Raw genomic sequence first — 24388 nt, 5'->3', positions numbered from 1 at the left:
GTCTCCTGATTGAATACTTTCAGGCATACTCCACTTACCTACTCCCCTGCTTGCTGGAGACCCTCTACAACGGGCGCCAATGGAGTCCTGCCAGTCCACATGAGGGAAGCCCTGATAATTATGCTTTTAAATCCAGGCAGGGACTTAGCTTACACCAGCTCCTACTGCCCATTGTCTATGTTCATTGTAGACATTAAAATACTCACGAAAGTGCATGCAGTGTACCTGGACCACCTAGTCACACAATTAGAGCATAGGAGAGCAGTGCGGCTTCATGCCAGGTTGAGACACCCACATGAACCTGCAGAGGCTCTCCCACGTCATGCACGAGACCCGGGGTAAGGTGATGTATGCAGCACTGCTTGCCTTGGATATTAAAAAGGCATTCAACACCCTATCATGAGAATATCTCTGGGAAGTGCTGAGTCAGATGTGTGTGGGCCTGGGATTTTTGACCTGGATCCAATTTTTGTACACAGCCCCCAGGGTGAGGGTGCGCACTGGCCAGATGGTTCATGAAGCATTTGCTGTAGAGAGGGGCACCAGGCAGGGTTGCCCACTGCCCTAACTCCCATTTGCATTCGCCATGGAGTCACTGGGTATATGCCTGAGGGCAGAACTCGAAGATTAGGGGGTGCAAGTGGGTGACTTGACACACATGGTATCAATGTATGCAGATGATACTCTGCTATATGTCCCTGACCCAGAGCCCTCGGTGCCTTGTCTGTTGTGACTCATGATTGAGTTTGGGAGAGTGTCCGGACTACATGTCAACAACCACAAGACTGTACTTTTCCCTCTGGTGTCCCTAGTTGATGTAGCGGAAGCTGCCCTTTCCGACGTGGGACTGCCCTGGGAGACCAGAAGGTTTCATTATTTGGGGATTCAGATAAGATACAACGGCCACCAACAATACAAACTCAAAATGGGGAGAGTGATGGACGGCCTCGCAGCCTCTATCTGTTTTTGGAGCACACTCCCGCTGTCAGTCATGTACAGTGTGGCATTAAGCAAGATAGTCCTGCTGCCCCGGTGCCTCTATGCTATGCATAATTCGTTCTGCCTGCTGCTGTCCTCATTATTTTGGAGGCTAGACAGACTCTTATTTCTTTGGTATGGGCGGGGAAGAGGAGTAGGGTCCCTCTAGAGGTCCTAAAATCGGACCTTGCCGAGAGAGGCCTGGGCCTCTCAGATCTCCAGTTGTATTACCTGGTGGATCTGCTCCAGTATTCAGCTCAGTCGGTGAGGATGGCCGCAATTGGTTAAAGGTGATGTTGGAGAGTTCAGTAGCCATGGGAGATCTTCCCAAGTTGCTCATGTGTGGCCACCTGCTCCCAGCTGGCAACCCCTTTGTGGTCTCTCGGGTCGTTCAGACATGGAAAAGAGCTGTCATTCTGGTTCTGAGGTGAGCACCCTATGTCAGGCTTCTTCCTGTTTGGTGGCTGCACCCGTTTGCACACATAAATGCTTCCATGGATGTATCGAGATGGGTGGAGGGTGGCTGCCAGAGCGCAGAAGGTCTACAACACCTTTATGTCACTGGAGGAGGTCGGGGTACACTTCGGTGTGGGCCCGGAGCACTTTTTGCAATATGCAGACGGCACGTTGCCATTCACTGGGCCAATCAGATCCCTCGGGCACTGGGTAAATGGAAGGCTGATTTGTTGGAGTGGTCTGTGGCTGAAGAGTGTAGGCTTCGGAAGGTACGAACAGATGAAAATGCGCAACGAGACCTGGAGATTTGGGGCACAATTGTAGACTTGCTGGGCGGGTAGGGAGTGGCGGTGGCAGACAACCCTGGCTCGAGAGTACATGATGTAATTGCTGTGGCTCTGGATGTGCATGTGGCGGGAGATGACCCGGGACCCCCCCAAACCAAGCCCCCCCCCGAGATGCTGAGATATGGCAGCACCTAGCTCCTGTGTGTGAGTGTTGAGGGTCTCCCTTTCCCCACCCCCCACATACTGAATTTACCCCACCCCCTCCGCTGAGAGACTGGATACATCACCCCCGGACTCCCAAAGTGGGTCAGGGTACTTTTATTATGATTACCTCAATGCTGCAGTTTGTTCAGTAACTTACATGTTTAATTTAGGGTTTTACCATATGCAGCAATGTTTGAGTATACTATTATAAGTAATGTGCCAATTGCTTATTCAAAATGCGAATAAACAAATGTAAAAAGAAAAAGGTTACTGTCAAATTCTTTCACTTAATGGCTTCCCCCAGTCTTGGACTTCCTTTGCTGGTCTTTAGGCTGTATCTGAGGCTCGTTCCTCTTATCTCAGCTTGGGTACTAGGAGTGGAGACTATCTGGGAAAAAATCATATGAACAGGTTTAATAAAGACTATAAAGCGCTTTTCGACCATCACCACTTACCCCTTGAGTGTTCGGGTATACCTTCCTTCCCCCACCGTGTTGGTTTTCCATCACCATTTATTCTGGTTTTCCTCTAGGGTGCTTCTCCCACGACCCCCCTCCTGTTACCTCCACCTCCACAAGTACATGAACCCAAAAGCCTGCACTTGCCTGTGGCCATGACTCATCCCCAGGGCTGTGGTACCCTGGGCATCCTTTTCCCTCTCCGGGCTTGCACATAGTGGGTTGCAGCTCTTGGAGTTTGCCGATGCTCCTGTTACAATCACCTCCACTGTTTCTGGTTGGCATCTCTGTCTCCCTTACGGGCTTGGTCTTCTTTCTTCACGTGGTCAGGTGCTGTTCATATCCTGCTGGCATCTTCTCTGTCCTCTGACCCTCACATTCCCAAACTGGTTCCGTCGCAAGCAACTTATGTTTCACCGTCCTCGCTTTTCTTTCCGCAGCTGTGTGGTGCTTCTAGGCGAGCCGCCTCTAGAGCTAGTAGAATGTTGCCCTCTGAGTAGCTGGGATCCTGCTAGCGCCTTGGTACAATTCCTGCTCGACTACTGGAACTTCTCACAAACACGTTACAAATAGCAAGAGTAAAATTAACATTTCTAACATGGGTAAAATCTAATCTAGAAACAAACACCCTAATGTCTTCTTCTGTGCGCTACACTAAGAGAGCATGGAAGGCTGAGCAACTTGCAGTCCAGAGTTTCTTAGAGAGAAGAGACACACTCTGTGTCTTGTTGACAGCAAAGGCTGCTTTATCAGTGGAGGCGTGAAGACAATGTTCCTGCAAAGGGCAAACACACGCTGCAGTAGCAGTCTTCCTCCGGGACTCAGCTTTTTTGGCTTCAGCATGAGCAAAGTGTGCTGGCAGTAGGTGAAAAATTCTGACTCAGATCAGAATTTCTCAGTGTTTGATGATTGCCATCTGTACCAAAGGGGGACAAGAGGAGTGGAGTGGACAGACTCTAATGATGCAGAATTATAACCATACATCACCCTGACCGTTAATAATGAGAACTTAAACCCACAGTAAACCCTGTCCTTATCATCTGCATTGAAAGACAAGATCTAATGACCAGATCATGCACAGAGGAAGGCATTGGAGAAACATGCCCTAACACATACAGAAATACACTGTGACGTGACCGTAGGCAGTGTGTCCAGGGACCAACATGAGATGTTCTCCAGCCATGATTGACATATTACTGAGCCAACGTCATTCACTGCGCATTAAAAGGATCACTAGTCCAATTATCAGACCACAGAAGCCACACCATTCTAGGCTGAGTAAAGGGATCGTGCCACTCTTTGTGAAAGTACTGCCTCCACTAAGAGCACATGAACTTCCTCCCAGGAGTCCAACCATGATGTCCAAATCACACGCCCTAATTCGCTTATAAACGACATCACTGGAAAGCAGCACAAGAATTATTCACACAACAGAATCCTCAACTTTTTACATGGACTGGTCATGGCACCAGGGATAGTCTTTGTGGTGCTCTGGATGTCATTGGCTGTGATGCTGTAAATGCTGATGTCATATGGTGACTTTTGAGTAAGGTTTTTAATGGTCTTTGTCTGCTGACTTCCACCAGACACAACAGGCTTAAAGGTTGCATTTTATACCTGTACTTGCCCTGATAAGTCTCATTCGGCACCGTCCACTGCAGGATCAGCGAGGTCTCACTTCTATTGAATATGCTGAATTTTGTGACTGGTGATAGCACTGAAACAGAATAAAGAAAACAAAGTTACATTGGTTTATGTGAAATTTTCTTGCTAGTTTACACACAACAAAAAGAGAAGTATGTGAGCAGTGTTACAAAAGCTGTAAAGGCACAGGTCAAAGCTGCTTTAGTAAGTCTCATCTACCAATGAATGTCAGTAGGCCAATGACAAAGCCTACTCCAGTCCTTACACCAACTACAGGAATGATGGATACAGTGTGAAATCTAACCTACAAAATCTGGAAAATCAAGGCATACATACTTATTAATTGGTGTCAGGGTAGAAAGGTATGTAACTCGAAATATGGATAGAAAACATTGGACTTTTTGGAGCTATTTAATATTAGCTTACATAGACTCGCAGTGTGAGTGATGTAAAGCCCCTAATGTCCAACTCCATTTTATGTGGGCCTTGATTCCATCTCAGATAACGCAGGTCGCCATCTTTTCTTCCTTAGCCAATGGAAGTCACCATCTTTCCTGCTTAATGCAGAATCATTGTCATGTCTGCTATTTGATGCAGATGTCGTCTGACCTATTCTTTCTAAGAACTGTGAAAGTGTCAAGTTATTCAAAAAATTAAAGATATAACACCTGATGCAAAGTTAGCCTGGGGAAAGTGTCTACTTTTCACTTTTTCAAGGTTAAGTAAAAACAAAAACAGACATATAGCTGAGATAGTGTAGTCTGAATTGACATCGTTTGACCTTATATCTTCATAAGTAAACATCTAGGACACACGCCTTGAGGCATATAATCTTATATCAGACATTCTTAAACTTAAGTCAGAAATTCCAGTTTCTGATAGGATATAGTATATAAGGACTATCACTTGACCACTTGTCAGGAGAGGTCCTTCGCCCAGATTAATGCCTAAAGAGACAGTGTCTAAAGATTCTCATCTGCTGACTCCCAATGTTATGCTAGGTGTCCCTGAGGATTCCTTCAGGGCAGCTTATAAATTCTCACTCATGCGGCCATATCAAGCTCTGAGCTTCATTGCTTCACCACTTCTAAGGAGGGCCCCTGATCACCTGCTTGCTTTCTGGGTCTCTCCACACTATCCTTCGATGTCAATTGCATGAGTTATTTTACAGATCCAGGCACACAGTCACGGGCTACTTTTTCAACCTCCTTAAAACCTGGCAGTGTGTTATCCATTGTAGTTTTGTTTGTGGTTCACGCTCTTTCGCAGTCACGATAACACAGATACAAGCTTATTTGGGAGCCGAGCTTCAACACACACCAAATTTGTGTTTTCTGCACCAGCACGCTCCTTTTTTTCCAACTTTACTCAGGACAGAGGTGCCCAACCCTGGTGCTCTTCATACCACTTCACAACATGGCAGACTCTAAGGATCATAAAGATAAAGACAGTTAGAGTACTCTGAAAAGGTCCAAGCAAGAGCCACTGACTCCTGAGTCCCTGATTAAAGTTAAGGCTGATCATGCATCCACATTTGAATCCATTCTGAAAAAGTTAAACACAGTACAGTGCTAAGGCCAAAAAGGACCTATTACAAGTCAAGGTTGCATGTATTATCAAAGATCTCAAAAACCTAAACTTCAGACTCACTAATGCAGAGTATGAGCGGTGCTGCCGAAGACCACAACAACCTCCATACAAAGCTGCTCAGGAAGTCTGATGCATTAATTGCCACCCTAAAACACAGTGTCAACAATTTAGAAAGTTACAAGAATCCATGGTCTACTGAAGGGCTCCAATGATGGAGCTCAATCAAAAAAAGTATTCTTGGAAATAGGGATCCAAGTGCCCCTGAACATCAGCTTTGCGAGTGAGTATGTACTGGAGCATGCTCTTTGTGTTCCATCTTTCAAACCACGACCTTTGATTTTCAAACCTTTGAGACACCAACACACTTTGAACCTGTTGTTGCCCACATGAAGAAGGTCAAATCGGTTACATGGCAAGATGCTAGACTCTCCATCTCACAGTACTTTGCTAGAGATACAGTCATCAGAAGGAAATGTTTTCCTGCGGTCAGTAAGAAAATATTTAAATTCTCCTTCATCGGTCACTCCAAATTGAAGATTGTTTTTAAGGGCCAAACTATGACCTTCATTGCACTTGCTCACTGGGAAGACATTCCTAGAGAGTATATCTGAAACCCAAATGAAGCATGATTCCAGTCCTCCTCAAACCTGTTCCTGAGCTTTCTGAAGCATGTTCAGATGCCTTTGTGATCCAAGTTACTGCTTTATTGCCACACTCTGACAAATACTGTGCTGGGCTTCTTTTGTAGAGCTATCTTTTTCACACTATCACAGCTCTTCCCTATTTGGGACCATATAGGTTTCCCATCTAGTTGAGTGGACCAGTACCTTAGCTCTACTATCATGCTTTTTCTAGTTCTCCTTTGCACTCTGTTTTCCCAATGCTGGTGACATATGATGTGGTTTGAATATTCTACCTAGTTCACAATACGGTGATCCCTAGGGACACGTCTCCTTCTATTGTTCCTATAATTTGGTTCATTTTGCCTTTACATGTCAGGTTTCCATGTCCTCCCAATGTTTTCCAAACATTATGATGTGGCTTGAGGGTGTTACATGATGTATTTGATCTGGTTTCGACGGTGTTTGATCGTTGATACTCTACTGTACTGGATGTCAGACATTATGATCTGTATGCATATCAGAATTATATACATTGCGTACATTATGGTGTGTCTTTTTGCTGTGACTTGATTTTTTTGTGAAGTAGTTTGGCCTTGTGTTATTCATTCCACTCGTTGTTAAGTATTATGTTCTGCTTAGTTACCATAATATGCTTTACTATAGTACACTTCTAGTGGCCGATGTTCACTTGTAGATTCATATATTCAGTTTGTATTGACATTAGATAACATCACATTTGAGCCTAAACTACTGTTTTTATTTTGACATTACTGTTAGCTTGCATGTTTTTGTTCACGTCCTCTCCTAATGATCTACATTTACATCATATAGCTGTATCCCTACTGTGATATTTTACCATACTTGGCTCATCTTCCCAGTTCTCATTTCTATATTCTTGCTGGTTTATTGCTTTCATGGAACACTGGGGGAGGGGTGTCCCCTTGCATAGACCTCTGGGACTCCCCCAATCAATGATATAGGGTGGTGTTTCATTTTTGGTTTTATTTTCCAGCCTGTTTTTATTTTTCCTATTATGTTTTTTTCTCATGCTTCCTGCTCTCCTTCTGTATGTGTTTTATGTTGCGCTGCTTCTTATTGCTCTCTTACTGGGTTCCCCGGTGTCCTTCTATTCTATTATGTACCCCTCTCACCAAGTGGCTTATTGCCTGCGTCACCCACACTTTTCAGCTCATTCAGACTCCTCACCAATATTCATTATCAGACCTAATGGTACGGTTCATTGATATTCTGCTGTAGCCTCCTTGAAAGTAACCTTGCTTAATACCAAGAGCCTTAACCCTCCAGTGAAACAAAATAAAAATTCTGACTACTACGAGAACCTTAAAGGTGACATAGTTTTACTTCAAGAAACCAAATATAACAAATATAATCCTGTTTATAGATATAATCCTTTTCCTCATCTGGAAAAACTTGGGCGTATCCATCATTGCCTAGCAACATAATAATGAAGGATGATGGCAAGTCATTAGACTTCAATGCTGACCATATGAGGTCTACCCTATAAACATATATGCCCCGACAGAGATGATCCTCAATTTTGGACTGCAATAAACTTTAAACGTGCCCTACTCCCATCTGCTTCCCATTATCCTAACTTACCAATGGACATAATTCTAGACAGACAATTTACTTTTTAGTACACCTCCCCCCCCCTCCACCGGGGCTCAAAAATCCATGTTTAATCTCTGCTCTTCACACAACTTTACAGATGTTTGGCATTTGCATAATCCTATAGACTTCACTTTCTCTCCACTACACATTAGTTTCTCAAGGTTCAATGATCTATTGTGCATGTAGATGTTTCCCTGCTTCCAGAGACCGTTTCTGCGTTCATTGAAACCATAGTGGTCTTTGATCATGCAGACGTCACCATAATATTATATATTATACCCCTTCCAATCAAAACCCACTCATGGCGCATGAACAGCAAAATTGTAGGAAGTGGCTCCGATATGCATGAATTACAACGATCATTTTTTTATTTTTTCCTCTTTATTGAGGAAAACTTTAATTTCGGCTCTTCTCCAGTAATGCTCTGGGACACCTTAAAATGCTCAACTCTTGGGTCAGTTAATGAGCCGCATGGCTAAGAGAGAAAAGCCATAAAACGCTCCCCTGTCTAATGTAATCAAACACAAAACTGCAATACAGACTTTGCAAAGATTCTACACTCTTGGGTCACATTAAGGTCTCCAATACGAATATACCACAATCATTTGTAAATGTGCACATCTTTGGGTACACACCCAGAAGGCAAAAATCGTTTTTATTTACATAAAGCAGAAAAGTCCTTTGCAGCTTATTTGAAATTCACGAGTCACAACAATCTCCTTTCCAGCATAAAAGATTCTAACTGGGCAATGAAAACAACAAAATATGTTTCTTTGGAATCCTGTCTTGATATGATAAAAACAACGCAGTTGAAAACGGGCTCTAAATCTGACCCACTCCCCTTAAACAGACCAATGGAAAGACAGGAGATTTTGGATTATCTTCTTCAATTATGTTACCACTGGAAAAGATCCTTAATTACTTTACCGTATCTGGCAAGGTGTCAGGTACTGCTGCAGAAGCTAAGCTACCATTGTGTTTATTCTGTAGAGGGGTAAAAACCATGTATTACCTTAAAAGTATAGGCCAAAACCATGGAAGCAAAAACCTATGCCAAGGTCCTAGCTAAACGTTTGGAACCATATATCACTGAGTTAATTCATGTCTCTCAGTACAGTTTCAGTAAGGACAAGTTTGTGAGCAATAATACTTGTACCTTCTGCCACATCACTGAAAAACTCTTGCTCTTGGAATCAACAGTGGTTGCAATAGCCGTAGACTCTGAAAAGACCTTTGATAAGGTTACTTGTCCACACCTGGAAGTTGTGCTTCACCAATGTGATCTTAGCAATTCCTTTCTAATAATGATTATGGCCCTGTCTGCAACCTTTCATCCAGAATCAAGAGTAGTGGTTCCATCTCAGACTCCTTTACCCTCCCAACAAGACACTCCTGAAGGCTGCCTGCTGAATCTTCTTTTATTTAGTGTGCCAATAGATCCTCTCCTTCCATAATCAAACAACTCTTCTGATATCAAAGGCTCTAGCTTTAATAATTCATGCCTTTCAAAACTGCAGCTTACGTCAATAATATTTTGACTTTCACTGAAGAAGCTGACTCTGCTGTCTCTGCCATTCTGAACATTATCCACAACTTTTCTATATTTTGAGGATACTCCTTAAACATAGATAATGCTGAGGTTCTCTCCCCCTCTCAACCACCCATGCCTCGCATGGCTGCCCCAGGGCTTCCCAGTACAAAGAGGAGGTCTACTGACCGTAGGAGGAATGGCTAAAGAGAAAGAAAATTATTGGGGAAAAACCCTGGCCTTAAGCTTTTTCCTAAAGCTAGTTTCCTCCTCTATCTGCGTTAACTGATGGGGCATAGAGTTCCAAAGTTTGGGAGCCAGATAGGAGAAGGATCTGCCTCCCCATCTTGATCATCTGACTTTCGGAATATTCAGTAGCTGCTGGTGAGATGATCCTAAAGATCTGGATGGACCATAGGAGGGAAGGTGGTTTCTGATCCTCATAGGGCCCTTGTTATGAATGGCTTTATGCGCCAAGCATAAAGCTTTAAACTTGACTCTGACATCGACCGGGAACCAGTGAAGGCTCCTTAAGGCCTTCCTCACTGATTCTCAGCTGGGTATTTTAAGAAGTAATCTGGCTGCTGTGTTTTGGACCATCTGAAGTTTTTTCAAGACTTATTTTGGAGAGCCTAGGAACAGCGAATTCCCATAGTCCAGTCGAGAGAACTAAGGATTACATCACTGTTCTTTTAGAGTTTTCTAGAATAAGATCCATAATTTTCCGGATTGTTCGGAGTAGCCCAGTAAGGCAGCTCCAAGTTTTAAGCCTGGATCTCCAGTGCTAGGGACTGATCCAGCCACATTCCCAGACTTTTTATTGTGGGACTGGGGGCAGAGGAAGGTCCATTACATCTGGGCCAGTTGGTCAAAGGCCGGAGGGAAGGGTTATTTCCCACAAACATTAACTCTGTCTTTTCCCAATGTAATTTTAAACAACAACTAGCCATCCAATCATCCACTTTATCCAGACAGGGAGCTGAGAGGTGATTTTCCAGGTTGAAGACATTTGCAAAAGAAACCACTGATTGAGTGTTGCCCGCATACGAGACTAGGGAAAGCCAAAATTATTGTACAGTGTTGGCGAGCGGACGCATGTAGATGTTACACATGGTGGAACTCAATTAGGAGCCTTGAGGGACCCCGCATTTGGAGGGCAGGATGTCTGAGAAACACATATTTTCCATTATTTGGAAAGTTCGGTTTTCCAAAAAAGGATAACACCCACTCGAAGGCTTTATCTTGAATCCCCACTTCTCTGAGCCTTCCTACCAGGGTTGTATGGCCTACAATGTCAATGTCAAACTCTGTGCTTAGGTCTAGGAGAAGGATGGCTGCAGAACCTCCCTAGTCAAGTAAGCTTTGAAGTTACTCTGTCACTACTAGGAGTGCTGATTCTGTGCTATGCTGTGCACAGAAGACCATTTGAGTGGGATGTAACAGGTGGTTATGTTCTAGGAAGCCTGACAGTGTGTGATTGACATGCTTTTCCAGTAATTTCCCTATCCCTGGTAGCAAGGAGATAGGCCGGTAATTGCCAGGTATGGCTGGATCAAGGTGGGCCTTCTTCATCAGAGGTCTTATCAATGCATGTTTTCATTTATTTGGGACTGTCCAGTCCTTAATGACAGATCCATCAAAGTGAATATGGAGAAGAGTAGCGCTTGGAGACCCTAGATAGCATATTCAAAGGAACAGGATCTGGGGGAGAACCCGATTTGACTTTGCTGATCAATGCTGAGGTAGTCTCCTCATTTACTTCTGGAAAGTATTATAGGGCAGGTGAGACGAGTGTGGGCGTGGTGTAATCTGTTTTTTCAATAGGAGCCACTACATTAGCTGCCAGTGATTCATCAATATCTGTGACTTTCTTTTGTAAGAAAGCTGCCTGTTCATTGCAGCAAGTCTGTGAGGATGGTGGTAGAATATTGCCCTGTTCAGTGACCATCAGAAATTTGACAATCCTAAACAACTCCCTAGGAGAGTGGGATGCCTGGCTGATCTTTTCCTCGTAGAACAGAGCTTGGGCTTTGTTAATTTCATTATGGTAAAGTCTGATTACCTGCTTGTATTTGCCCTTTACCTTAGGGTTGTAATCTTTCGTCCAACTCCTCTCAGCAATGGCCTAACAGAATCAGGTAAATACATTGCACTAAAACATTGAGAAAATCTTGGTCTCCTAAACATATTTCTTGTTCGGGCTAGTGTTAGACCCGGCAGCATTAGGGTGGTCTTTCCCCAGGCTTTTTGCCTTTCACCTGCTGTTTTTGCTGTATCTTTTTGTTGGTCTTAGGACTCAGTGCTAAAGTGCATGTGCTTCTCTCTTAAACATGGTAACATTGGTGTATCCACAATTGGTATATTAAATCTACTTGTAAGTCCCTTGTAAAGTAGTATACCATATAACCAGGGCCTGTAAATTAAATGCTATTAGTGAGCCTGCAGCACTGACTGTGCCACCTACTCAAGTAGCCCTGAAAGCATGTCTCAGGCCTGCCACTGCAGGGCTGTGTGTGAAGTTCCACTGCCACTTCGACTTGCATTTATAAGCTCTTATCATTAGAATGGTAATGATAAATCCTTTTTTCTTGTAAAGTCGCATTTAACATTACTATTTAAGAAGTGACCACTTTTAGAAAGTGGGCATTTATCTGCTCTTCCTGCTCTGTGTACCTTGCAGTCTGTCTCTAATACACGTCTGGGCTGGGTGACAGCTACACTTTGTGCATTCCCTTTAGACAGCCACAAACACTGGAAGATTGAGTGTGATAAGAGACTCATCTGCATTCTGAAGGACCTTCCTGAGCTGGCAGTGTGGAGAGGAGCTCACACTTACACTTCAATAGGAAAGTGCCTTTCCCCACACAAAGAGCTGATTAGCCCCTACTGGTAGTTTGGAGCCAAGTCTGGGATAAAAGGGGATCTATGCACTTAAAGGAGCTGCTTTGACGTCACCTCCACTTCAAAGACGCTTTTTGGTATAAGTACTGGGTCTCCGGCCCTAGCAAATCAGTACACTTCTGGACTTGGGAAGAACTCTGTTGGAGTAAACACTTCTGTGCTGTTATGATTGTCACTCTGCCTGGACTGACTGTTCCAAGGAACTGCTTCTCTGCTTTGCCATGAAATTCTCCAGCATTGCTTCTTCAACGCCGATGCAGAGGATGCCTGATGACAGCCTGCGCAGCTCAACAATGCTCTGCATGGCTCGACAACAACTCATCACATTCAACTCAAGGCAAGATTACTGCAGACTTGCTATGGATCAATAAGAAAGCCAGAATTTCATTGGAAAAACTGTCTCAAAAACATTGGAGGTAGTTGTAATGTAACAACCTGGTTTAATTACCAGACAACATACCTTGCTACTCAGGGTGCTCAATGGCTAATGATGATACATCCCCTCATCCCCTGTGGCTAGTTATTGATCATCAACTATGCTCTTCCTATCCTATAGTAGCACTCCTAACAATGTTATGACACAAGTTTGCCCACTCACAACAGATACTTGTAGACACTGTTAAAGCATTAAAATTAGTAGACACACTCATGTCTCTACGCATTAATAAATCTACTTTATATGGAACTATAAACTAGATCATTCAACTAACTCTTCCTTGTGTAGCCCTGTTTAGGCAACAAATGGCATATCTCTCTTTAAAGATCTCTAACAGGGCTCTGAATCTCTAACTTCTGATAATCTTCAGTCAAAATTTTCCTTACTGATTTGAATATTGAGTTCTACAATTTCTTGTGAATAAAAGTGAAGATCTCCAAACTCGGCCCTTCAACTGAACCAGTAGACAATGTCACTGGATAAATTCATGCAAGTCCCCTCTGAGGTCTAAACTCAGACAACCGTATTCCAATCTCTGTTCAGCATCATATTAACCAGCATAAGGTCCTCACTTCTACCACTTGGTGATTTCTTTTCTGTCCCCTCCCCCGAACTACGTCCTTTTCTTTCTCAGGTTTACTTCTCCTTCTTTCTCTTTTTCTTCCTTACCGGTCATATAGGTACTCCTTCTAATTTACCCTTTTTTGTTAGTCCAAATGCCCAATGTGCAGAGTTATACTATGCAGTGATATGTGATCATCCCTTGGTTCATCGCTATGTGTATAGTAATATATACAAGAGCTAATTTTTCCTCTGCACATTTCATAAACCCGGCTATTATTTTGTATTCTTGTACCTTTTAATAGACTCAATATTGTCAATGTTTGGTTGTTATTTTGTTATTCCTCTTCTCTGAAAAACTCGATAAAATGTATTGAAATAAAAAAATAAACAAAACAATTAAAAAAAAGAAATGGAGATATTAATTTGGGATGTGGTAACCCTACTTACTCCATACCCCAACTCTTGTTAGATCAAAAGATTAGTTCTGAGAGAATCTGTGCTCAACTCCTGGTAGCTAAGGCCCATGCAGCAGGGAACCCCCTGAGTAGTGTGCGCTATGTTCAAGCAGCACCAAAAGTTCCAAAGTAAATACCACAACATAATAGAATTCCCAAACTAATTTAGAAAAATAAAACAGAAAAAATAAGCAAAAAGACACCATATCATCAGAATAGTTTAAGGTATAACAAAGATATCACTCTTTAAAGTTTTAAGGCATAAAGCACATAGAAAAAGTCAAGTACTATAGAAAAAAACAGTTCATGGTAGACTATGATCCAGGCGTCATTAATTCAAGGCCGATCGCAATGCAGAGGAAGCTGGACGCAGCAATCAGGTTGTCCTGGTCCTAGGTCTCCAACGGCTGGGAAAACTTCTTCCGGTCAGTCCTGCAGCCCCTCGTTCCTCTGGGCAGGATTCTGGGCACCAGCTCTCTCTAAGATCTCCTGCAGGGTTTAGTTCTCTTTAGTCAGATGTCCTTCCAGTTGTTGTATATTAACTATGACACATAGTTTTAAAAAACATTTATTGCAATATTCTGTTAATTAGTACATGCACCAGAACCAAAGAACATATCAAGCAGATTTCTATTATAGTGAGGATGGGAGTGAACACAATGCATGTTTCTATAATGGTTCACAGCACCAGATTCCCTTACATTTAAACCCAACCATACCACTTGCTACTCACTATTCTGAGAGCGTAAATGTGATCTGACATTGCCTGCCAGGAAAGTGCTATGAGTGTCGCTCTCCATACTTGCAACACATAGGTCCTCTGTATTATCAGATCTTCAGCCGGCAAAGAAGGTCAAGTAGGAGGGAGCCTATTATGATCAGAGTACAGCCTATCTTGGTTTTAGCTCCCTGGGTCCAGCAGCCGGCGCTCTTGAATCTGATGTCTCCCTGGTCAGCCAGGGGGAAAGGCCTCTCTAACCTCAATAGTCCAGTTCCAGTGTTTATATAATAAAATGACCAATGCCTGATCTAACTGAATGTGAGTGACCAGCAGGATAATAATGCAATGGAAAATTCGAGCCAGAGCCAATGTTCTGTAACAGCATCACCTCTGTGCACATATCACTCTTATATCTAGCCTATGTACCAGACGACCTGGTAACATAGATGTACAAGGGTACTACCTCAGCTAGACTCATGTCATTTATGCTACTGATAATAGACAAATTGTGTTATTTAAGCAAATGTGCTGAATGTGCACTTGTTTTACAATAACATGAATAATAAAACATGTGTATGTGACCATGGGGAATAACAAGAATCAGGCTAATGCTAAGTACTTTCTAAAGATGGAGTCTGGTGTGGAAATCTGTATCACTTCAAATTGTTAAGACCTCTCCTTATTTTCAAAAGTCCTACTTTGCCTCATCTTTCTATTTGGACACTCATTTTTTTTATCTGGCTTTTATCTTCAATTTGTCATGTCTTCAGCTGTTTAGTTCCCCCAAATAAGCTCACCCCTCCTATACTTTGAATAATAGGACAGTTTCTTTCTCAACTACCCTTCACTAAAATTGTAGGACTTGGGATTATTTACAGACAGTGTCCTAGCGGATCAATGGGCGTGTGTGCTTGGTTGTTTTCGCCCTTGGTGTCCTGTAGTATGGAAGAAGGACAGGCAGATGCTTGTGCAGTTTCTTCTGTAATACAAATAGCTCTGGCTTTATATTAAGGTGGCATTCCTTGAATTGCATGGTGGCAAACACTTTGCTTCTGAGCCAGCATTGCATTATGGTAAATAAAGAAGGAATACCCTATATTCCTTTGTGAGCTTGGCTATCAGTATCTAGTGAGGTAAGTGGCTTAGAAGGGGAACGTACAAGGGGATCTTTAGCACTTGTACGTGATTCTCTTGTAGGCCATTTACCTTAGTAGCTTTGTATTATGGACACAGGCGCAGTGGCTGCAAGTGCACTGGCTGTGCACCACAAAGCGGTGGCACACAGTCAGTGCGCCCCTACAAACCTGTGCTTTGAAGGGAAGGAAAGGGTGTCCCATGGACCCTCCCAGAGACCTCCACACAGGTGAGTGCAGTCACTCATCTGCTCCCGCCTGCAGGGGAATCTCGGATTCCCTTTGGAACGCAGGCCGGGGTCTCCCTGCACTGTGAAAGGCGGAGTAGCTGCTTCAATCGACCATTTTGTCTTTTATTAATGCGCTGTCCTAAAGACGCAAATTTGTGGGTGGCCTGAGGGTACTGCATTACATGCAGTTGGGCACACTGTCCCAGTATGCACTTGGTGTGCCCCGTTCAAGGTGTGTCGCGGTTTAAGCAGGGACAGTGCGCCTTAAGTATAATATAGCCACAGGGGTAAGTCTTGATTCATCTAGAAACCCTAACAGTAGTGGACAGGTCAAGACAAAACGAAGATGAAAACACTGGGGCCGTATCTTTATGGTCTCTACTGTCTCAGCGCAGAGCACCTGTGTTTATGCCCCACAGTGCGTGTCGGAAAACAATTTAAACCAATATTTCCCTCTGTTAGTCAATTATCAGTCAGAAATGTTTATTTCAGTGTGATACCTCATAGAACACACTCGTTCCAACAGTGCATAAATGTTAAAAACCGTACAAAGTTAAGAATACATATTTCATGATCCCTTTAAGATTACAACATAGATATAGCATTCATTTAATGTATGTTTATTTGTCCATTTCTTGTTTCCTCACGGACCACAACCAGTTGAAGAATCTATTAAGGCCACAGTAAGACCCAGATTGAAACACAACAAGTGGATCCATCTTCATCTTGTATGTGAATAAGCAGGACAGAAAACGTTCCACAGTTTCAATCACATTATCACAACATGGGCTCTTGGCCACATCGGTGGAGCCATGAACCATTTAACAGTCAAACTGTTCACTTGGAGCATGCTCAGGCACATTTTGTTATACAGGCTTTTTGGGCGAAACTATATTGTCTACTTAAATTGAATTGGAGACTTAAGGGGTTATTCTAACTTTGGAGGAGTGTTAATCCGTCCCAAAAGTGACGGTAAAGTGACGGATATACCACCAGCCGTATTACGAGTTCCATAGGATATAATGGACTCGTAATACGGCTGGTGGTAAATCCGTCACTTTTCCGTCACTTTTGGGACGGATTAACACCTCCTCCAAAGTTAGAATAACCCCCTTAAACTGCTAAAATCAGTCCCTTAGTCCTTCATTCATTGTGTCTCTTATCATTTTCTCTAATGTAAAAGATCAATATTTGGCTTTCAGCACATTAATTGGACCACCATTTATGCAACTCGGATTGGCCCAAAACATTTGTAATCAAAATTATGCATCTATGTTTACCATGGAAGGACATTATTTTTCCATTGCCATAAGTTAATATTCCCCATTCCTATAGGTGATCAATTCTGTGGTGGACTAGATAGGCAACCAATATGTCAAAGGTCTACAATTTGCTTTTCTACTAATCCAGGTCCAAAAAAAGGGAGGGGGGTTGTACCAGAGTGCTTACTGGCAATTGTAAAAAAAAAAACACACACACAGACACATCTAACAAATGTATTCTCTTTCAAAATTACACAATTTGCATTCTGGTGTTCCAGACCTTCGCCCCATGTATTGTAGCTTCTTGGGCTTTAAGGCAGTATACCTGCAGGGCTAGTGCCATTGCTCTGTAAGTGGTTGCTTTGTGCATTTTTAACACAGCAGCAGGCCCTATGCTGAACTATCAGCTCACATTTAGCAAAATGGGGATAACGTTTTGGAGACTCTCATTCCTAAATAATCAAAGTAGTTTTCCCTTCACTTTGTCTTCCAATCGAATTTGGTTGTAGTTGCCTGTGTGGAGTCGCACTAATATGTCCAGAAAATTACTGGGCATGTCAATCTCTTTCAGGGCGAGCTATAGGAAGTTTCTAGGGACCAGATCAAACTCCGATCTCAGATTCACAAACGCCTGCCACATATGTCTTGTTTCTGTGATATCACATACTTCAAAAGCACTATTGTGAAGCAAAAAGCTCGGTCAATCATGCTGCCTTTTGATCTAACAGCAACCTGAAGGGTGGACAGAATAGAACCTTGGAATCTAACAAGTAATAGCTTTTGGGCATTGCCCAACAGGCTAAAATGCCTGTAATTTCCAGGATCCTCTCTTTTTCCCTTATTATATATTGGTGCCCCAGCTGGAATGGCATTGGAAAGTACGTTAAGGTACAGGACCCACACCAGGCTGAATGAAAGAGTTCTAAAGGTATCTCAGCAGGGTCAGGGGCCTTCTCCCTCTCTTTTAGGTCTCTATAGGTTTCAATGTTTCAGACAGTGTGAGTTGTATAGGGTCGGTTCTACGAGTTTCATCTGGTCTCCAAGCGTCATCTGCTGTTGTTTTGCTTAACTGCATCAGAGCTGCTATATCTGCTCTTGTTTGCACAGCGTGGACGGCAACTGCCATGTGCTATAATGGTCCAGAATAAACAAGTATCGATCTTGCTGGCAGCCTCAAGTACGTCTTGCCAGTTTGCAGCGTCCTCTTCCCGTTTTGCTTTAACCTGCTTATTTTGTATTGCTTCATTGATTAGAGAGTTGCTGGGCTGTTTTATGTCTTTACAGCTCCCAAAACATTGGCCTTGGCTTCCTTGCACTCTTCCTTGGAACACGGATGCTGTCCAAACTTCCTAAGGAAAAATACTTTAAAGAGGTGACTAACTCATGATGGATAGAACGATCTGTAGCATAGGTACGTGGAAGCCAACAAAAAGGCCGGACTGCAGAAGCAAAAAGACTACAGATACCAGCAACAGCTTCAGAATTACTAATAATATTTGGCCATTTGATGTCTCTGATCGTTTCCAAATAATGGCTAAATAGTTGGAATATTTTTTCCTGGGTTTGCCTTGTCTTAAATGGCAATATCTTTCAGGGTTAAAGATAGGGCATTATGGTCACTATCATCCCTAAATATAACTTTCATATCCTGTAGTGAAGGTCAGAGTTTAACTTCTAAAATAATGTAATAAATTCTACTATTATAAGGACCCCATTTAAACATGCATGCCCTCTTGATATCTCGGGGTGTACTACCATTACACAGGTGTAGACCTTGGATACTGTCAAAGAGGCCAGCTGTGCTGCTGTCAATGGGCAGTTTCTGATGAGATGTGCTTCTAGTGTGGGTATTCTTAGGGCTTCATCCTCTAGTTCTGTCATTGAAGAGATGCCATCAGGTTTCATAAGTGACATAAAAATCATCAACCAGCAAGGTTAGGTGGCTGCCATTAATTGAACTTAAGATGCTATCCAGAATTCGTAATGTAGATGACTCTGGGTTCCTAGGGGTAGAGTGATCGTATATGTCATACACAATGAGTGCAAGGCCTTCTGGTGAATATATACTTACTGATAGAACGTCTGGGGATATAGGCCCTCATTATGAACATGGCCAGACCGCTATGCCGGCAGTGGCAAAAATTGCAGTAACTTTTCACATGGCAGTACTCATTTTATAGGAATTGGGATCAGAATTAACAGTAGCTGCTCCAGCAGTGATGACCCCACTTTCCTAGGAGCTAGCTCTTCACAATGTCCTTGTGAGTCTAGGTCTTGTTCTAGTTGGTTAGATGGATTCCCACCCTCAATTCAAGTACTGTTTTCTGCAGCATGTCTAGCAGTCCTTTTTGCTTTTATCCCATCCTGCATGCTATATACTGTCTTCCGTTTCCCCAGTGTTGGAGAATGAAGCAGAAATGCCTCCACAAGTTTGGCAGTACGTTACACAGTTTACCAATAACAACAAAAAAGGTTTCAATTTCATATAAATTCTGACCATTAAAGTACACAAATTTAAATAACAAAAAACGAAAAGAATAAAACGGTATCAATTGTATTTTTTTTTTAAACACTTGATTTGAGCTATCAGGTAACAAGTGATCAAAAAGAGAAAACCTGGAAATTTTACTTTGAACAAACGAGGAAACTGCCCTCTCGGGTAGCAGTTCACAGTAGGGGGCCCAACCCAACCTCCTCTGGCTGATGAGCCCACCATTAGTCTGAGCGTTGCCTAGGAATGTACCACATAGTGGTACATGCTTTGTAGCACCAGGGGGTCTTGCCTGGGGCTCCTCCCCCTTGGTCCTGGAAGTCCCCACAAAGTTAAAAGATCCCCATGCACTGGGACCGTCATAGGTGCTATGTAGCCCTAGAGATCTTGCTCCTCCGCTCATCCTGGCGTGTTTGCCTGCTCCTGGCGAGGTGTTGCTTGGTATTGGAAGTCCACAAAAAGTTAATAGATCGCCGCTCAGTGGAAACAGCATAGGAGCTTTGTAACCTTATGGAGTCTCGCTCCTCTTGTCCCTCATAGCGTGTTCAACTGCTCTGGCACGGTGTTGCTTGGGGGGTGGAAGTCTCCACAAAGTTAACAGTGCATTATTTTAGACAGCTCAGTTTAAAAACAGAAAGGGCCAAACCTTGTTTATTGTACTGAGGTGTACTCATTTGAGGGTGTGTATTTGTGTTAGCATGTTCCTTCGAAAACCCCTCCTTAAGTTTCCCCAGTCACTAGTCACTCCCTTTGTCCGTCCTACAGTCTATACCTACATGTGCAGTGCTCTCTGCACAGAAAAGATAGGAGAAACATTTTTTTTTAGTATGTGAGTGTACTACTGTAGTAGTAGTTGATGTTCTACAAAATGCAGTCTGGGAAAATGTCCCTTTGTGTTGTTTCCCCCATAACTTTAACTATCGCTGGTGCCAGATGTTCATTAAGACCTTTGGTTGTGACCTGAGGTGAAACCAAATCATATGAACTATAGGCACCCACCTTCAAAGTGCTATCTTTGGTTTTAGTTTACAGCATAAGTATGCATCCTCTAAGTCCATTGAACATGTTGACTCCATTTTTAAGTAATGCAATAATATTCTGGGGAATTTGAATTCAATATTTCTTAGCCTACTTAAGTCTAAACTATGTTACCATCACCAGACATTTTCCTTATTGCGGATGCGTGCAGCGGGCACGCCGATGGCGTACCTGAAGGCCCATCAAAAGCAAGCCTGTCTGAGCCCGTCAGTGCTCGGACAGCGCTCAGCGTCAGCCACTCTGCCAGCTCGAAGTTTTCTGGTAGTACACCACTGCTTTACTCTGGGGAGGCTCGTCTTGCCCTGCGTCCGCTTGGGGGAACTTTGTGGTGTAACTCAATCGGCCCCTCAACAGTGGTAAGTGGTATGGTTTATCCTTGCTGTCTCCAAACTGTTTCTAAATTCAGTTAAACCTCTCATGATGCCAATATGCGGTATTCAGCTAAATCTTTACGCTGTTTACAACCTGCTGTGTTGCACATTAATTAATGCTAGATTGTTAATCAAGAACAAATTAGAATTCTTCGAATTTCTTCAGGCTTATAATATCAATCTAGCTTTTGTCATGGAAACCTGGGTAGACCAGTGCTCGGGTGTGGACCTAGAATTAGCCATCCCTGAAGGCTACTCGGTATTTAAGCTAGATTGTGATGGTAGGTGAGGCGGTGGCCTAGCAATAGTCTTCAAAACATTTCACAGGTTCTTTTTCCACCGCTCCTGCTTCCATAGTATGTGAGGCCTTGAATTTTAAGATTATCCTGAACTATCATACCTCTTTTAATGGGTTACTAATTTATCGATCGTCTGGACCTAGTTCTGCCTTTATTCATGGTCCTAGCAAACTGTTAGAGGTTAAGGTCGTTTCTGATAATTTCACAGTCTTAGGTGAGTTTAACATTCACCTGGACAATAAAGAAGATAGGGACTCGGAAAATCCTATAGACTTAATGAGGAGTCTTGGATTGAATCCACTGGTCCATCCCATTCTGTGGGGCGTACGTTAGATGGCTTAGTTTCAGATAATATCTTTCTATCCTACTGTGAAGTTTTACTCCTCATATGGTCGGATCATGCAGCAATTATGTTCAATGTACAATTTGAGATTAAGGCGGTCATTATGAACACAGCGGGAAACACCACCAACCGCCGTGGCAGCGGTGAACAGAAGGCCGCCGTTGGCGGTGAATGGAAACCCGACATATAATGAACGAAAATTCAGACCCCGCCAAAAATCACCAGACCACCACTCCCTGCCATGACCCTGTCGGCGGGAATCCCGGACCTCCCCACCCCGCCACCGCCGAGCATACCCACATCACGCCCTCCAAATAATGATGCACAAATCACCTTGGCGGACAGTGGAGGCCGGATGACCATTGGCGGTGCCGACCTCCACGGGCGGCAAGTGGACTGAACAGCAAGAAGTGCACACATTGGATAAGCGTGCAACCCACACACCTGATCCATAACCCCATAAAACACCCCTAGACATAACCCACAATCCTTTGCAATGAAACCAGGCCAAGAAGACGGAGAGCATCAGAGGCAGACACCGAACGCCGCCATACATGAGACGCACACCGACCCACAGAAGAGCACCCTCACCGCGTTCCCAGCCCTGACACCATTAACCACACCCACCATGTCACCCCCCAAACATCCACACTTCACAGAAAGGGAGTTAAGGACCATGGTGGACGAGATCCTGAAGGTGGAGCCACAAATAATGGGGGCCGAGGTGCAGCACACACCGATCGCAAGGAAGATGGAGCTATGGCAGACCATTGTTAACAGGGTCAATGCAGTGGGACACCATCCACGCACCAGGGACGACATCCGGAAGAGATGGAAAGGACCTGCGGGGGAAGGTCATGTGCATGGCATCAACGCACCACATTGCAGTCCAGAAGACTGGGATAGGACCGCCACCAACACCACCAGAATACACAGACTGGGAGGAAAAGGTACTGTCCATCCTGCACCCTGAGGGACTCACTGGACTCACTGGAGGAATGGACTCGGGTAAGTCATCACCATATACACCATACCTGTAATCCATGCACCACCCCACCCCACCCAAACCCACCAGGACCAACACCCCACCCAGGCAACAGTCACTAAGTCCACCCCCCCCCTGCATGACCACAAACCCACTAACAGGCCCACATTCCTCCCCCTGTGCACAGCCACCTACCCCTGCAAGTACCCACAATGGAACGAAACCCCCCACCACAATGCAACTCCACAGTCGAAGCAAAAGGCAGTGTAAACCCCACAAAGGCACCCTGTAAGGCCACTGAAAGTAACCCTAGCACAAAATAGCCCAGTCCTGTGCACCCCAAACATTCATGCATCTGTAATAGACATGTCTATGTCCCTCAGCAGGCACCATCCCCCATGCCACCCTAACAAACGGGACAAGGAGTGCCAGTGCCCCCAGGGAGACAGAGGCACCTCACTGGACACTGATGAGCAGGCAGGCCCCTCACACAGTCCTCGACTGTCACCATGCAGCAGCCCCACCCAGGAAACCACTGTCACCCCTACCACCCAGTCAAGACCAGCAGCCCAGGGCAAGCATCCCCACACCAGTGTATCCAGGCCACAGACTGGTGGAACACAGGTACAGAGGCCACAGTCTCCCACTCCCAACATGCAAGAAGGCGATGGCCCCAGTACAAGTGGTACAGCCAGACCTGTGCAGGGGACACAGGCACAGGGGGCTAGGGCAAGTGCAAGGGTGTCAGTGGGCCAGGGGGAGGCCACAGAATTGATGCAGCAGCCCAAGACTTGATATCAGAGGTATTGGGGGCCTACCAGCATACCCATGACAGGTTGGCACAGATAGTGTCCACCATGGAGCACAGTCAGGGGCTGCAGCAGGAACAGCACCAACAGGTCATGGAGCAGTGGAAACAGCACAATGCCACAATGGCCACCATAGCAGGAGCACTGCTGCAGCTGGTACAAACCCAGTCTGAGACCCACACAGTACAGGAGGCCCCCCACTACAGCACCGGACACCCACCATGAAATTACACCATCAGCAGAAACATCCCAGGAACTTCCCTCACAGGAAACCCAAGGGCCTACCATGTCATCCCCTGAAGATCAACAGCAGGCACCCAAATGGACCCTCAGGCCAAGATATGGCACTGGAACCCCAGCAAAGAACAAGGCCCCCTTCAAGAAGTACCTCAGCAACAATCTGCACAGCAACCATCCCACTCAATCAGCCACCACACATTGCTAAGAGGCAATATAAACTAATGTAAGAAATTATGGACCCATCAATACTACCATCAAGGCTGCCTCCATGTTTGTTTAAGGACACCCACCCCTTACGACTTGCCATCACTGTAAATAGCACTATTCACTCCCTGCAACCAACAAAACACATATAACACCTGTGTTGAAATGTGAACAAAGTGAAGTATGGATGCAACTGGCTGGTAACCACTTTATTGTCAAATCGTTGCATGAAGGGAGTCCTGTGTGCCTAAATGTGGGCCCTAAGTAAATGCAGAAAATATCAATCTGTACCATGCAGAACTGGACCATGTTTCACATATCATTATCAACCCCCCCCCCCCATATGACTGAGCACACTGACAGTATGTGTCACAAACCCAATGTCAGACCAAAGTCCCACACAGTTACTGGATGTAGAGTTGTATCAGTTGGGTCCTGGAATTGACATCTTCCCCTTCCGCATCATCATTTATCACTCTCCTCCCCTCTCTGAGGTAGCTGGTCAG

At 44.1% G+C, this 24388-nt stretch overlaps 1 protein-coding gene across 1 annotated transcript in view; it reads left to right on the top strand.

The window, feature by feature from the left end:
* The window catches only part of PTPRH (protein tyrosine phosphatase receptor type H), a 634102-nt gene that overhangs the window by 314312 nt on the left and 295402 nt on the right, over positions 1-24388 (top strand). The gene's annotated exons all lie outside the window — the stretch shown is intronic.

The sequence above is a fragment of the Pleurodeles waltl genome, chromosome 7, assembly GCF_031143425.1.
Source record: "Pleurodeles waltl isolate 20211129_DDA chromosome 7, aPleWal1.hap1.20221129, whole genome shotgun sequence".
Classification (NCBI taxonomy): Eukaryota; Metazoa; Chordata; class Amphibia; order Caudata; family Salamandridae; genus Pleurodeles; species Pleurodeles waltl.
The sequence above is the reverse complement of the archived record's forward strand: the minus strand, read 5'-3'. Positions and strand labels throughout refer to the sequence as shown.